General features: G+C 37.9%; 1 pseudogene; it reads left to right on the forward strand.

The window, feature by feature from the left end:
* Positions 1 to 465: 465 nt before the first annotated feature.
* Positions 466 to 18,044, forward strand: part of LOC139959810 (tyrosine-protein kinase Fer-like) — a 34,606-nt pseudogene continuing 17,027 nt past the window's right edge.

The following is an 18,044-nucleotide window of genomic DNA, read 5'->3' on the forward strand; positions in this document are numbered from 1 at the left end:
CCCAGTTTTACACATTTTTTGGACATTTGGAAATCTTACTCCCTAAAAATAACCAAAATTACTTCAATATGATACTGTACCACTACTCTCTGGGACCTGTCTAAGCTTAGAGGTTCAGAGCATAGCAAACAGCATCCAAAGTCAATGGATGTATACTTAGGCCTACACAACAGTTAGCTTATCGACGAATGTGTCAATTTAGGGGTATGAAAGAACTCGACACAGCAGACATTTTGTGTTCAAATTCTTCTCAATGCGTAGGCACAGAACAATAAATATTTTGAGATCATTACATTTCTGAGGGACTAAACATATGAAAATTGCAGGCAGTTGAGTGATTTTGATTTTATGTTGACCGACATCGTCAATTCAATCCTTAAGTGCGTCAATTACAAGCCCACCATGCTACTGCCTAGCCGCCCTTACACTAAGTACGACACTATCATGACAAAATTGAATAAAATCATGGCCGTGGCTTTTCTTACGTCTAGTCGTAAGAATAGTTGATAAATTATTGGCGAATTCAAGCGCAGTAATGTAAATAAAGCAACTGCGCATGTACAATAGTAGGGGTAACCCTAACCCTAAACATAACCCTTAACCTCAATCCTAACCCTAACCGGAAATTATTGTTACTCCTCGTCATAAAAAAAATATTGCAACAACAAATAATTATTAAATTTTAATAATAAAAAATAAAAAACATATATATATTAAAAAAATTATGAAAAAATCAAAAATCAACAAAATCAACAAAAAAAAAAAAAAAATTGAATTTGAATTTTCCTTCTTTACGTGAATGTAAACTAGTCACGCCAGTAAACTGCACGGCTATAGCATTTACAATTCAAAATTAGCTGAAGTCAACATGTGAAAGTTTGTTTGATACAGTAAATGTAACTCTTAACACTTTTAATAAAGTCAAGTTTTATTTTCTTTCTATGCCTTTCTGTTGACTTTTTTTTATGATGGAATTATTCTTAAAGCAGTGTAACAGTTAGTTACACGTGTTGGGTTAATTAAGGTATTGTATCTTTTTCTCTCTTCTTCAATTAATTTATTTTTTAGTGGCTACTTTTGTGTTGTATTTCATGTTGTTAATTCAGGTTTGTATATTGATAGGGTTATCAACATCGTTTACCAGGTTCAGTTTGAACCTTCATGAAAAGTATTTTTAAGAAGGGGGGTTTACCTCAGCTTGTCCTGTATGTTAAACATTTCTGACATGTCTTTGTTGCATTGAATATTTTCAATATTTGGTGGCTGTTCAAATCACTCTTGCTTTTTGTAAACTCAAGTGCATGCATAGTTGTGCGTCGTTTGTAAATGTGTTACCAAACCTCCGTAATACTCTACAAATTATCTCTGGTTGCGTCTGTTTTGCTTCGGTTCATCTTCACTTATATTTCCTGTACTTTAAGCCATCTATGCAAATCAATGTTCTGAAGGTCATTTCACAGGCTCTTGAGGTAAACATTTTGTTACTACTAGCTTTGGTGACAGTGAAGTACATGCATGCAGTAGTTGTGCTTGTATTCAGTTTCAAAAGACATTACCAAACCTCTGAAATACACTGTGAAACATTTCCTGTACTAAAATCAATGTTCTGACGGTTCCATTTTTGGTGGCCATCAAAGGTCATTTCACAGGCTCTGGAGGTATAAACACTTTGGTACTACTAGCTTTGGTCACAGTGAAGTGCATGCATGCAGTAGTTGTGCTTGTATTATGTTTCTATATACGTTACCAAACCTCTGAAATACAATGTGAAGTATTTCTCCTCTTTCTGTTTTGCTTTGCTTCACCTGTACTTATATTTCTGTACTTTAATCAACTTGTACAGGAAATGTTCCATATTTGGTGGTAGTTTTCCTGGGATAGCAGTGTATTAATACTACTAGTTGTTATGAAACTAAAGTGTAGGCTATTGCCTACTGTATTAGGTGTAGCAGTCTTTGTATTGAAAACCTCTGGTTATTTCTTGTCACATGTGCCCAATTTCTTGCTCTTGATTCAATCTTTTGTTTGTTTCTCCTGTAATTTGAATCAATTTATTCAAATAATTTTTGTAAATGGATCTTCTATTAAAGAAAGTAAATAAAACAAAGAAAAAGCCACAAGGAACAGGAAAATATTACAAAGAAACCATTGTCTTCAATCTTATGTACTACCAAAAGATTAAATGCATGACCTTTTTGATGGATTGGCCATTAAAATGTTGAAGGTTTCACCAAGCCACTATCACAGACGAATTTAACAATTATGGTTTCTTAATGTTGATTTTATGTCATCCTTTATTCTTTCATTAGCAAACTGAACCTTGCCTTATATCCTTACTCCTTGTCCACTCATTTGTTGGGTTGAATATAACAGATGACATTTCTAGCAACATTATAGTTCCTTTTTATGGTAACACCAGATGGGCAGAAAAGCTGATCAAAACTTGTAGGTCTGAATTATTTTTACATCAATTTTAACTGAAATTTGTGGTTCTATTGGATAATGTTGATCTCTCATCTTTTGCTTTGTTGTTGTTGTTATTTTTCCGCAGCCTGCTTACAAAACAGGAAGATTACTGAGATCTCTCTCGAGAAATCTTAAACTTGAAGTGCCACGAAGCTAAAGTAGAGCAGCAATTGTCCTGCCTCCAGGAAAAGTTACAAGGAATCGACCCGGACCAACTGCCGTTAGGGATAGACTTAAAGGACCAGCAATCCCTGGGACCGATACCCCAGACTGTGAGTTTACATTACAATCTCAATATTTAATTTTCTGTAATAATTATGTAAAATAGGGTCAGATGGTAAACTAGGATTATGAAGGTAGACAAAATAATTGTTAACTTTTAAATTGTTGTGAAATATAAGGACTGGCTCAGGGGTGTACTTATTAACAGAGACCTGCTATTTCTGAAATTATAGTGCTTGAAATTAAGTGCTTGAAAAAGATCCTTCTTGCCCAACAAATTCCTTTTAGGTTGTAAAGTTAGTTTAGATGATGGTACACCATTTTTGGATAAAAACTTGGTATTTTCTGTTGATTCTAGATATTTCACTTTCAACAATGAATTGCCAACTTTACGAGGTAAATAAATTGTGGAAGCATCTCATGGATGATACTGAGAGAAAAAAAGGCATCATGGATACAAATTAATGTAGTAGGATACTAGGTTTTGTATATCAGAGGTATGCAAACTTTTAGGCCTACACCCACAGGATCTTCGGTGAGGACTCATCCACGAACCACCATACCCCTTACCCATCCCTCCACCATACCCCCACCCCCCAACCATACCCCCACCCCTCAGAATCAATGCTCAGAATCCATGAAAGCTAGAAATACAGCTTAATTCATCTCCGTCGGCAAGCTAAATGAAAACGTAGATAACTTTTCCAATATCTGGAAAAATTGAGCCACCCACTGTCATTTCTTTGTGACCCCCCACATTAGTGTTGTGCCCCCATCGTTCACAGTTGTTTCATATAATTTTCGCTGGCTCTGACAAATATTATTTTCAAATGGCCTTTGATGTCGTAATTCAAGAACATTTCCTGATAGCGTTGTGCGGGATCCCTGTAGTCAAGTGAATCCTGGTATCGCGATCCTGGTATTGACAACTGGTTATAACATTCGTTTCGGTATCATTCATGGGAATCCCGGATATAATAACAAAAATATCTACATGTTATTGCTTTTTTCCAAGGTTTGTGCTTTTTCTTTTTGGAAGTGTATGTTAAAAAACTAAGGCCCTAATATAGCGTGTTATTTTTATTTTTTATAACCCTGCGTGTAAGAGTATGTACATAGCCTAAAGGCTATGCATATTGAATGTTTGACATTGACAGTCTCATAACTAAGTGCTTTGAACCATAGATGAAAGTTGAGGAAAATCCTGGTTGTAGTTACGATACCGGGATACATGTTGCAGCAATTACCGGTTTTGTAAAATCCGACTACCGCACAACGCTATTGCCTGATTTTAACAAATTGATCGAAAGGTACTAAAACTCTACAAAGTCATACTTTCATTCTATTCATGAGATAATTTTTTGAAACTATGAAGTTTTCCTCAGAGTGTGACCCATAAAACTTGACATCTTCGCCCAGCAGCAAAATCAACAAAGCCCTCTGCTTATCATGTCAAGATTTTGTCTCAATTAACTCAGTGAAATGACACAAGTGTTCTTTGTTTTATTTTATCTTTCAGGTTACGGCATCGAGGACAATTAAGTTGTCGAGTATATTCAAGCCTGACAAAGGGGTAAATACCTTTCTTGATTGTCATTCAGTGAATAGGTCAAATTTAATGATATCACTAAGTTGTGGTTTACATAGAAATTTAGTATTGAGATATGTTGTAGGATACACATAAAAGGAAATGTTTGCTTTTAAGTTTTATATTTATAAGATAGAGAAAAGCAAGTAAACCGCATGGTTCTTTGTGGTCACGTGGATGAGATTTTATAACCAATAAAACTTGTGGTTTCTATGACTACTATATGATCTTTATGAGCATTTGTAGTAATAAGGACAGACATACCTCCCTTGTTGTTATATATAAGCAGTGTTCATGATTAAATGAATACCTTGTTAGCCATTTGAACCAAACTTCTTCTAAGGCTTTTTTAGTTAAAACATTTAGATATTATACGAGCTGCAGTATAAACTGCAATGTAAGAATCTATCTATCTTCTGTTCAATTATTAGTATATTGATGTGATCGGTATTGATAATAACACATGAAGGCCTACAGTATATAGTTGTTAAACTTATTGATCAGCATTAGACATGTGTGATACCAGCCTTTATGTAATGATAGGCAATGGGTGTAGGCTGCTACACAAAACTGACTGCCCATACTATGTCAGATGATAAATCAATGAGTGGTATTGTAACACTCCTGTACCCCGGCCGAGCGGTAGCGTGGGTTATCAGGCAGCTGGAGGCCACCTGATGTCAGGGCAGGGGAAAGGGGGAGGCGAAGACTTATGCTAGCAGGGCTTGAACCAATACACAAAAAAAGAGAGAAGAATATAGTTTAAGAGAACTGGGTCTCAAGTCAACAATTTAATTACTTAATTCACTTTAAACATACAAAAATATGGCAGCGTCTTTCTGCCGTATACAAATAAAAGCAAACAACGGGCAGAGATTCACTTTAAATAAATAACCAATAACTACGTACCAGGGCGTGGGCAGCACGGCTCTTAAGAATCACGAGAGTGAGTACCTGACACGTGGCGCCAACGGCAGACTGAACAATACCGCCTAATGTGTTCCCGCCCCGATTAACTCCTGCACTACCTCCGGGGAGAGCCCTAATTTGACCCTACCTCCGGGGTCTATAACATGCAAAAAAGCCAACCAGGACGGGAAATTATTACTTAACAATATAATAAATGGCGCCTGTAGTCAGCCCTCACTCCTGGACCTGCTCTCTAAATTAAATAAACCTTGCCTTTGAAATATTACTTTACTGTAATAGCCGTGCTGCTCACCGCTGGTTTCCAGTTCTCTGGCCGAACTTCAACGAAATAAATTAAGTTTCCATTACACAAAATACATAAGAAAAACAACACCGTCTTAATGAAACAAGGTATAGAGAGCAGAGTGAAAGTAAAATAGATAAACGCTAAACAGAACAACTCGCGTAATAAAAGAGCGAATGCCTGGAATGCTGGTGATGGCAGACGACGGGGAGAGCGAAAGAGACCTGCATAATAAAACAAAAGTAAATGGAATGGTGAGTGAATGGACAACAAATCGCGGGGTAAATTATTCAAACAAAACGGGAAAACATATTCTTAGTAGCCCTGGGCGTGTTCGAAATACGGGGTACACGCATCCCGAACAACCCAGGGCATAACAGTATTATATCCTGTATGTGCACTGACATTATATTGAATCAATCAATACCAAACAAGTATTGACATGTAGCCTATTTTTGCCTACATTTTGACAAGTTTGTAGAATTGTTCATTTATTCTGTACTTGGGAAGATCACAGCCAGAGAACAGTTTTCCTATTACAGAAGACAAACCAATCAGTTCTTCTACGCTAAAGTGAGTAGCTCTAGCATGAACTGAAGGCCTGTAACTAGGGGATTGTTCTGGATATTAGGCCAAGCCAATTTCCAAAATGATAATACTGATGTAACAATCTTATTGACCTGCTTTTCTGTGAAATTTTTCGAAATTACAGTTTCATAGCATAGGCAGCGAGATCCATCAGATGTTGACCAAAAAGGTTATAAAATTCTGAATTAGTTGTATATCTGCCAATGAATTGGAGATAAATACCTCCTATTGTTAAATTAAGGGTTGCCTTGTTTGGGGATGCTCCAATCTGTGAAAACCTAGTTGTGGGCCTGATGTGTTTTGAGATCCTTGACGTGTCATGTTTGCATGGTTATTCAAACCTTACTGAACAAACAGGAAGTGAGTGTTTTGCTTCCTGGGAAGACATTATTACTAAATATTGCAATATAGTTTGTCCTGGCAATGTTAAAGCATTTTGTTGTGCATAACTTTCTTGTTACTTTGCTGAAACTCTCAAGAATGTTGTAAATGACCATGTAAAACAATAAAAGAAAACTTCCAAGTTACTATTGCTAGTTGGGTCATGTCCTTCTGCTGGGTACACAATACCAAACTCTCCTCCACCAAACAACCCCTCCCCCCCTCCCACAAACAAGAAATAAACTTCTAGCTTTGGTTAGAAACAAGATGCTTCAGTATAGTTGGCCTGTTGGTGATAGCTAAAGATCCCCATGGTTACAACTTAATAAAACCTCATAAACTGAGATGTACAGGATGGAGCCTGTCTTTGGATTTTGTGTATTAATTCTTCTACTGCAGTCCCCTTGTAGCTGGTAAGGTTCTTGGAATTCCAGTGTCCCACTAGAAGCTGTTTATTTATCTTTAATGTATATTCCTGTCACATATTAATATTTGTTTTTCATTGTTTACAGTGTGGGTGCCCAGGTGTTGGAACTTAATGGACAGAGCCTGTGCAATGTTGAAACTAAGGATGCCCAGAGTCTTTTTGGCAATCTAAAAACAGGACAAGTCCAGTTGAAAATATCAAGGTTTATTAGTGCAGAGGTAATAAGTTATATGAGACTAGAATGTTAAATGCAACCACAGAGATGCAGATTGGCTAGAGACTGTATTAAAACAAATGTAATGTGTGATGTTACTAGTTTATTGTCTGGGTATTGGAGAGGTGGTGTTCCATTGACAGTGTTTTGTGGTCAATTTGAATTGAAGGGTCAAGTTAGAACTATTCTAATAATTATTATTACTTTTTGGTTTCAAGGAATCGAGGCAGGAATTGATCAAGGCCCAGGAATGTGCTCTTCGGCTAGGGAACCCACCCAAAGCTACCACCAGCAAAGGTTCCCAGAGAGGTATGTTTGGATGTCAGCTTCAACAACTCTGCTACTGTTATATACAGAGATAGATAAAATATTGTGCAAAGTGTACTCAACTTGCTTTTTGGATGAGTTTAAATTATAGACCAAGACAGGAGATTGCATAAAAGTGCATTTGCATGTGTATAAATGTATGTGTGTATGTTATCATGTATGAGTGCATGCTGTGATGGTAACCTGGGAAAGGAGGTGCTTGTACATATATGAAAACAACCTCTGTTGACTCCCACACATCCTAAATGCCATCTGTAACATGTATGCCAACTTTAGTATTGGGTTTGTGATACATCATGGAGGTGTGCCTCCTGACTATGGTAATGTAGATGACCTGATGTGACACCCACCTTCCCCGTTCCCATAGCAATAAGTGAATGTGTTTGACAGTAAGCGCCCTGTTTGATATCACTATTGCATGTTGAGCATGGAATTTCAGTATATATATGTATGGGTGTATGTGTTTGTGTATTCATGTATAAGTATGTGTGGGTGCAGGGGGTAGGAAGCTTCCAAAAAGTGGGGGGGCACAACATCAGAGGGGCACTTTCTCATTCCACAACCACCACTCGTTATGCTATAAACCGATACACACCGGCCAAATCACTTAAATATACTGTATATGATGTGTTAGTATGCTATCAATACAATTTTGGTGCACATAATAACATAAAAAATTTTTAAATTAACAAAGGCTTAAGATATCTAAAAGACAGTTCTTCATCAAAGGGGCACATTTTATTTGCCAGTAGGGCACATTTGCTATTTTGAAAAATAGTTGGGAGGCACATGCTCCCAGCCCCCCCCCCCAAGCTCCTATCCCCCTGTATGCGTGCATGTATATGGTCATTTTCACAATCAGTGGTGTAACTTTTGTACACTCAGGGCCAAAATTTCAAACACCATATATATTGAAATTTTTACTAACATCACATGTTAAAGGGTTCAAATTTTTTGTAACTTCAACTTTTTGGAGCTTACACATATACGTTTATGGGTGTAATTTTTTGGTGACTGTATGACTCTAGGAAACTTTAAGCAAAAAGATATATTTTTACAACCATATTTACACAGTGTTAAAACAGTACTCTGATTCAAGTAAACTTTTAAATGCTTAAATCATTATATGTTACTTAAAAATGAAAAGGATTTGGCAGAAAGTTTTTAATACTATTGCAGATATTTCCATATTAACTGAAAATTTATTGGAAATCAAGGATTGTTTTCCTTAATTTTAACTTTAAACTATTTAAAAAAAAAGACAAGGCCAAGTCAAACACCCTAAAATAATGTCTCCTCACAGAGGGCTAATATCCAATCCAAGTTGCCCAAAGCTCATTCTTTGCATCATAAGTATACATGTCTTACTAGTTTAGTATTGAAAATAAAAAATAAATGTTTTTATTGTGACCAAATTTGACCTTGAAATGCCCAAAAAAGCACAAAATGTTGGTAAAATGAGATGTTTAAGGGCGCTATTCACAGGCATCGTTGGGCATGTGACCCTGGAAATGCAGTTTATTGGTAGTCCTTATGCTAGTGTACCACCCTCTTAATTATTAAGCACCTGTATGCTAATGCTAAGAAGTTTTGTCATTTGAATTACTCAAATCGGCTTGTGCAGGAATTTTCATACATATGAACTATGTGATTTTCACAATTTTCGAGTCGTGAATTTGAGTAGATAACACAAAATACACAACTTTTTGACTTGAGTTTTTAAAAATACAGTCAATGCACTCCTGAAAAATGGTATTTAAAGAAAAATTCAAATTTACCCACAGCCCCAAATTGGACCCCCAATTAGGGCCAGAAGTGAGATTTCTTAAGTTTGAGGGCGCTGTTCGTAATAGGTACGACGCGCTCCACATTTTTTGGGCACTTTTCCCGTGCAACTACCACTGGACAAGGATCCTATGCAAATTAAAACTCAAACATGCCATTGCTTGTGAATATAGAGCACATCTCATTTTTTGCCATTTTAATTACTTGTTACAAAAAATTGAGACCGTAAAATTTCCCCAAAATTAGCTAAATTCGAAAGCTGGTCACATGTCTTCCATAATATTTGCAATATCAGACATAAAATACTTTACATTTATACAAAAGATGCCTCCAAACTTGACACAAATTTAGGGCAAAATGACTATACTATTGTTTACATAAATCTTGGGCTGAAGAATGCTTTGTTTCGGAGGTGACGGAAAAGTTAACGGAAAAGTTAACATTAAATTTGAAATTTACACAATTCTTTTGAAAATTCCAAATGAAAAATATTTTAGGGCCCAGATATTAGACACATTAATTATTGTAATAATGCAACCATACTTAACAAAATTTACACTGCTTAATTAGAACTTAGTTGCAGTCAAACTTAGGTACCAATTGTTAACGGAAAATGTCACCTCCGAAACGACAAAATCTAGCCACCGGTCCTTGGAGAAGGAAAGGAAGGAAACCTGGGGAACACAATTGCATTTTAGTTTGGACACTTGTTGATAATATCAACCAAATAAGAACTGGAAAATACCTTCCACCAAAAAGTACAGGCTCTGACAAAAACAGTGTAGTTGAAAGTGTACGGCTGAACTAGCATATTTTAAGCATATTTATGGCCACCAAATCCACCTGAAGAAACCGAGAAAGTTTGTAAAGCTACCCAAGGTAGACTTCACTTAGGATGGTCAAATGGCAAAAAATCTAAGAATTCTGGTATTTGGTCACTGAGTTACAAAGCAATAAGTGCCAATATTGAAAGTTACACTACTGATTATGAAAATGACCATATATGTATGTGGAAATGTGCTAGAAAAGTGGTAATACATGACCAATCATTTGCACTTAAGTTCTTGCTTTGGCCACCATATGGCATGAGACACTTAAATGTCCTATTTAACTGACTAGAAATGTCTGCAATGAACTTGGGAGGAAAATACATATGACCTTTAACCTACCTCTATAAATAAGACATGATAAATTACTATATTCTCTATATTAACTGTTAAGAGTTGATCTGAATGTCAGAGAAAATTTGTGTCTGCTTGGAGATGTGCTAGTTCTCCTGTTTCCTCCTATCCTCTTGCTAAAACTAGAGATGTAATTGAAGCTAGTTGAAATTTTATTCATTTACAGACACCCTGAATTACGAATCTCCATTGTTGCCTTAGTCAAGACTCCTCCCTCTGGGAGATTCAAGAGAAACATATCCTTGGACAAGGAAGTGTTCATTTCTAGCAGATTTTCTGACTTGATTTCTACTACTACTACACTTATGACATGACATTTCCAAAACATGTATTGCTAATATTGTGTTAACCTTCACGTAATGCTAGTTGCAAGGTGTCTCGTGTTTGATAAACAAGGCCAGCAGGTGTGTTAAAATTGATTTAGCTATAGAGAGTGCTAGTATACTAGTGATAAAGGTGACTGTTTCCTTGTTGCTTTCACTTCTTGTTTTACTTTGTCTGAGTTATTTAGGTTCCCAGTGCTTCAGTCGCATGTTCGATTTTCTTGGGAAATGTTAGGTGGGAATACTATATATTACAGATTTGAAGGAAGATTAAACCTTAGATTTTATTGATACCATTTTTTTTTTAAAGGAAGCTGGGTTTATCTGCAACCTGAATTTATTATACCTTGGCAATTCTTTACTGATACGTTTTAGATTCGCTTTGTTTTAATGTACCGGTGAAAATATCAGTTTCATAAACATGCATGGGTGTGAAGTATTAAAGAGGTATGAAGGTAGTTTATACAAGTCATAAGTGTGTGTGAATATTAAATCATTAACCACTGATGTTAATAGTCATCAGTGTGTCCCCTACACATACTAAAAACATCAAATAACGAGAAGTATATTGTTTCAACCCACAAAGCATATAAATTCACTGTGACATATTTATCTAATTGAACACCCACCCACCCATCTCAGTATAATGTAGAGAGGATGAAAGCCTTTCTGGAAGTACTTTGAACAATTTTAGCGTGTTAAGCATTTGGCCGATAATTGAAGAATTGTGGACAATGGTTAATTCATAGTACATTTAAATGATACCAAGAATGGGAGATATGAGTTAATCCTATTGTCTTGGCTTATTTCAATCTCTGAGTCTGCTTAGGTTCTGTGACGGTAGCAAGTATTTCGGTCTGAGGTGGGTGAAAGGTAGACCATTCTCATGCACTGATGTCATGTGACAAGTGCACCCAGTCATGTGATAAGTAATAGTCAGGTGATATGTGCACTCAATCAGGTGACAAGTGCACCCAGTTATGTGATAAGTGCACTCAATCAGGTGACAAGTGTACTTAGTCAGGTGACAGTGTGCACATGTCATATGATAATTGAAATCTTCCAGCTGAACAAACATGAGATGGGAGAAGCGTGCTCCAACTGTGGTCTGACTTCATTGTGTCAAGTCAATGTAACAGAAAGTTGTCGATGTTGAGTAACTTACAGCAGAGATGTTTGTGTCTACAGCCTAGCTCCAACAAGGATGTGCCCCTGGAGGATGAAGCCTGGTACCACAGCGCCCTGCCGAGACAAGAGACGGAGGAGCTGCTGAAACAGGAGGGAGACTTCATCCTCAGATTCAAGAGCGACGCCTCCGGCCATTACGTGCTCTCCTGCAGGTCCGCTGATAAACAGAGGCACTTCCCGATTGTGAAACAAGACGATAGCACGGTCAGTCCATTGCGAGTTTTTAAACCTGCAGAGAGTTAACCTATCTGTGACAGCAAATCAATCTTGGGACTTATTTTTGCTGATAGCTATTATTACAATAGTGCTTCTTTTTTTAATAATAGCATATATGTAATAGATTAGCATAATAGCATAATATTTTTTAAATAAAAGCATGTAAAAACACCATGTAAAATACACATTTTGGTGTTACAATACCATCCTCTGTAGGCAGTGTTTGGGCCAGGGGTCCTCAAAGGCCCCCTTCCACACATCTTGGTCCCCCTTCCTCCCTCACATTACGTGATGACAATGTATAAAATTGAAATGGCATACTGTGTGTGTTTGATATGATATATCATTAAGCCTGACTTTTCTCCTCTACACAATTTTTTTGAATGTCTGAATGTTCTGGTTTTTTACAGTATCGATTGGAAGGAGGGAGTTTTGGGTCAATCCAGGAACTGGTGAACCATCACATGTCAACTCAAACACCGGTGACGAAAGCGTCCAACGCGATGATCAGAAATCCAATCCAAGTAAGGTCAAGGACGAGCTCGACCTTCGACACGAGGACGTCCTGCTGGACACCAAATTAGGACAGGTGAGTTTCATGAAAGACACAACGATTCAATCTTTTAAAGGGTGTGAAGACTCGCGCAAAAAAAGAAACGTCTAATGCCAGTAATCTGACCTAGTTTCGAATGAGGTGTAACAGAAGTGCAACATACCACCATCAATCCCAGCAAATACACATACAACTTGCTACCGTCAGTAAATTAGACACTAGTGTACAGTCAGTACATACAGAGCTCTGTGGTCAATACCCACAGCACAGTGTACAAACGATACAGCGATGGACATCTCAGGTCCAGCTAAAGATAACAAGGTATCACGTTTCATTACTGTCTGCATTTTGTAGCGACACGAACAAAACGTCACTTGCAAGCAACAGAGAATTAACTTTTTCAGATGGCAGCACGCTGTTTGGGGCGAGTCTTCATTGCCTTTAATGGTATTGAAAAGTTAATTGGTAGATGAGTTAATTTCACCGACATTTACCCACTTTGTACCAGTGACCCTGAAACCTTGTAATTTTTTTTGGCCAATTGACTTGTAGTTGAAGCTAACAGGGATGACCCTGTGTGCACAACATGTGTCATGTTGTTTACTCCAGTCTATTCCTATGAACACAGTATGTGTGTGCACTAATGTTGAGTTAGTTGGGGAGACTCGTACTGTTGGTACATGGGCTAACATAAGATGTTAGCTGAATTCTAATGTATACCACTTCAGCTGTAGGCAATGAAAAATTAATGTTTTAAGGTTGATTAAGCCACTGGTTGCCTCTCATGTGACATATATTGTGAGCTCTCATGTGACATATCACATGACCTCGCATGTGACATCTCTTTGTCTATACTACTGCTGCATTCTTTATTTAAGGTGAAAAAAAAGAAGAAAAAAAGTGAATTTTTATATGAATATCTTGTGAGAACTGTATAAATTACATCCCATATGGTTGTAACTCTTCTCTATTGCACCCCCCCCCCCAGTGAAATAAAATATTAATAAAATGAAAATGGGGGTGGGGTGGGTGAGGGGGTGGGTTTGTTGACTGCATTGTTCTTTTAGTTTCATAAGCATCCTTTTTCTTGTGTACATGCAGGGACATTTCGGTGACGTCCACAAAGCGACATTTAAGAATAAACCTGTCACCGTCAAGATGTGCAAGGCCACAGTAGATGCTGCAACGAGAAGGAAGTCCTCTCAGAGGCCTACATACAACCATCCCAACATCGTCAAACTTATTGGCGTGGCAACAGACAGACATCCAATCTACATCGTCATGGAGCTTGTACAAGGTCAAAAACCAGAAAAAAATCGATTTGACATTTGTTCTTTTTTTCTGTGACAGCTATCAAATTAGTTAGATTAGGGGTCAAATTTTGCCTTTGATTCATTAGGGAATATGGTACACCATCAACATGTTATTGTGTATGGATCCCCTGCCACTCTGGTTAGTTGTATGGAGAAGTATTTTCTGGTCGCAAACAACGTGAAATTTTATCGAAGAGGAAAATGTTTACTCAATGCTAGTTGAATAGCCCAACTCAAGATCTATGCACCTAACTGGAGATGTATTGGTTGATTGAATGTAACCTATTTTGACTGGCTAATAATAAATATTATAAATATCCTTATATTGTCCATATATATTCGTATATCATAAATATCCTTATAAATATCTTTCTAAATTAATATGCTGTGACATTTTCTAGAAATTGAAGTTTTGTACGGTGTATTTCTGGTTACACATTCAGAGAAGATTGCAATTATATATAAGCTCTTTTAGTAGTTTTTGGCTTGCTCTACACTGATGTGCAACATGTACCATGAACAGAGGAACTTTATTCGCGTACGTTTAGGCTTGTATCATAATTAATACACACAAAACAGACTAAAAACAATAGATTTATGAAATGAAATCAGTAAATTGTATAAAAAGATTGATTTTACTGACTGATGTTTGCTTCTCTGTCACCTTTGCAGGAGGAGATCTTTTGAAGTTCCTTCAAGATGACAGCAAGACCTTGAGTTTCCCCGAAAGGATTCAAATGAGTGAAGACGCAGCGTCAGGGATGGCTTACTTGGAGGACAAAAGTTATATTCACAGGTAAACTAGAAATTGTCCTGGGATTAATAAACATGTGTATGTGTGTGGGTTTATGGATGTAGGCATGGGTATGCATGTATGTTAGTATGTATTTGTTGAGGAACAAACAAGAAGAACTCAGATAAGTAATCAGGATTCGTGTCTATATAAAACTTTGTGTGATATCTGCTTTCAAAGGGAAAATGTCAAAACTGGATACTAATTAAAGACAATTCTCGTTACTTAACCAAATAAGGAGAATGGGACATTCCCACTCCTTTTAGAAATTAGATGTTTTGATCTTGATGGTTGTAATTGTAGAATGCTGCTAGTAAATTGTAGTGATAAGTAACTTTCTGTTAACAGATAGAACCTCACCACCATCATGCACCCCCCCCCCCCTCCACACCTCACACCATTGATCTCCTATCCATCTACACGAATGTTAGAATAAAACACTCTGTGGAATTGAAATGATGTTAACATTATCAAAAATGCGGCAACATTAAGGAATGAAACCTCAATGTAGGGAGACATTTTTTGGGAGGGGCCCAATAACGTGAGATGCCAAATTCTCTGTATATTACAGCAGATCTAGTAGATTGATATATGGTCACTGCCATGCTCCCACAGTATACCTCTGTAAAACTCATGGTCATGCTTTCACCTCATTGACAGAGACCTGGCAGCGAGGAATTGTCTGGTCGTTGCGAAGAATATTCTGAAGATCAGCGATTTTGGAATGTCGAGAGAAGAAGAGGAATAACAGATCGACAGCAACAACATGAGACAGATACCAATTAAATGGCGGCCCCTGAGGCCATGAACTATGGTAAAGGTTGTGTATAAGTATGTCCAGGCGCGTAGCCAAGGTGGGGCCAAGGGGGCGACCGCCCCCCCCCCCTTGAGCAAATTTTTTTGTATATTTTCATGATATTTTTATGATATATAGTAATTTCAAAATAGAAAATGCTTAAATGCAACTTACAAGGCCTGGGAAGTGCCATTTCCAGCGATCTGGGAGGCATTTTCAGCCAAAGTTTTCTTGTACGCTTCGTGCCAACTCGTGATGGCGCTGCACTAAGATAGTTTGCAGAGCCATATTTGGCTCTGATAGTTTGCCTACAGGTTCGCCCCTCCCTTGGCAAATTCCTGGCTACGCGCCTGAGTATGGCAAAGAAGTGGTAAAAGCAGTTACTGTGGGTCTGTTTCAAAACCTGCGTGTTCAAAACCTTAGAGAGTGTTGTGGATGATTGGCTAAGGCGTCGGACTTGTGATCCAAGGATTGCTAGTTCGACTCCTGCCTAGTCCATTACGTTGTGTCCTTGGGCAAGATGCTTTATCTCAATTGCCTCTCTCCACCCAGAGGTTAAATGGGTACCTGTGAGGTAACTTGTCATTGGGCGCAGTATATAACTGCAGCCGCCTGGAGGGATTGTCTCTTGGACAGGTTATCATTGACCAGGGATAACATATCTTCTGTAAAGCGCTTTGAGACCTATTGCTGGTATAAGCGCTATATAAAAGTGAAATATTCTGTGGGTCTGTTTCAAAACCTGCGTGTTCAAAACCTTAGAGAGTGTTGTGGACGATTGGCTAAGGCATCGGACTTGTGATCCAAGGATTGCTGGTTCGACTCCTGCCTAGTCCATTACGTTGTGTCCTTGGGCAAGATGCTTTATCTCAATTGCCTCCCTCCACCCAGGGGTTAAATGGGTACCTGTGAGGTAACTTGTCATTGGGCGCAGTATATAACTGCAGCCGCCTGGAGGGATTGTCTCTGGGACAGGTTATCATTGACCAGGGATAACATATCTTCTGTAAAGCGCTTTGAGACCTATTGCTGGTATAAGCGCTATATAAAAGTGAAATATTCTGTGGGTCTGTTTCAAAACCTGCGTGTTCAAAACCTTAGAGAGTGTTGTGGACGATTGGCTAAGGCATCGGACTTGTGATCCAAGGATTGCTGGTTCTACTCCTGCCTAGTCCATTACGTTGTGTCCTTGGGCAAGATGCTTTATCTCAATTGCCTCCCTCCACCCAGGGGTTAAATGGGTACCTGTGAGGTAACTTGTCATTGGGCGCAGTATATAACTGCAGCCGCCTGGAGGGATTGTCTCTGGGACAGGTTATCATTGACCAGGGATAACATATCTTCTGTAAAGCGCTTTGAGACCTATTGCTGGTATAAGCGCTATATAAAAGTGAAATATTCTGTGGGTCTGTTTCAAAACCTGCGTGTTCAAAACCTTAGAGAGTGTTGTGGACGATTGGCTAAGGCATCGGACTTGTGATCCAAGGATTGCTGGTTCTACTCCTGCCTAGTCCATTACGTTGTGTCCTTGGGCAAGATGCTTTATCTCAATTGCCTCCCTCCACCCAGGGGTTAAATGGGTACCTGTGAGGTAACTTGTCATTGGGCGCAGTATATAACTGCAGCCGCCTGGAGGGATTGTCTCTGGGACAGGTTATCATTGACCAGGGATAACATATCTTCTGTAAAGTGCTTTGATACCTATTGCTGGTATAAGCGCTATATAAAAGTGAAATATTCTGTGGGTCTGTTTCAAAACCTGCGTGTTCAAAACCTTAGAGAGTGTTGTGGACGATTGGCTGAGGCGTCGGACTTGTGATCCAAGGATTGCTGGTTCGACTCCTGCCTAGTCCATTACGTTGTGTCCTTGGGCAAGATGCTTTATCTCAATTGCCTCCCTCGACCCAGGGGTTAAATGGGTACCTGTGAGGTAACTTGTCATTGGGCGCAGTATATAACTGCAGCCGCCTGGAGGGATTGTCTCTGGGACAGGTTATCATTGACCAGGGGTAACATATCTTCTGTAAAGCGCTTAAAGTGGAATATTATTATTATTATTTTTTTATTTTTTATTTTATTTTTTATTTATTTATTTATTTATTTTTTATTTTTTGGTCATAATAATTAACATTAGGGGCATTTTAACGTCATCAACAAATGATGGCACGTTTTTTATTAAGCAAGAGGAATTTGTGCTTTGTTGCTGAAAATTGAAAAATTATCACAGGTTATGCAAACCTTAATATTTAGCAAAAATTAAACAGTTTAGAAACTAGGAATTCCCCCCAAACTAGGGTCTGGTTTATTCTCGAGTTAAAAGTGGGGTTCTATGAAATATTAAGCCTCAAATTATAATATAGCTTTAAAAAACACTGAATTTAATTGAACTCTTTGCATTTTTATAATCAACAGGGTGACCTATGCATGACTTTGGGAAAAATTTAAAAATTTTGTGATTCTAGAAAAAAAA

The sequence above is a fragment of the Apostichopus japonicus genome, chromosome 19 (assembly GCF_037975245.1).
Source record: "Apostichopus japonicus isolate 1M-3 chromosome 19, ASM3797524v1, whole genome shotgun sequence".
NCBI lineage: Eukaryota > Metazoa > Echinodermata > Holothuroidea > Aspidochirotida > Stichopodidae > Apostichopus > Apostichopus japonicus.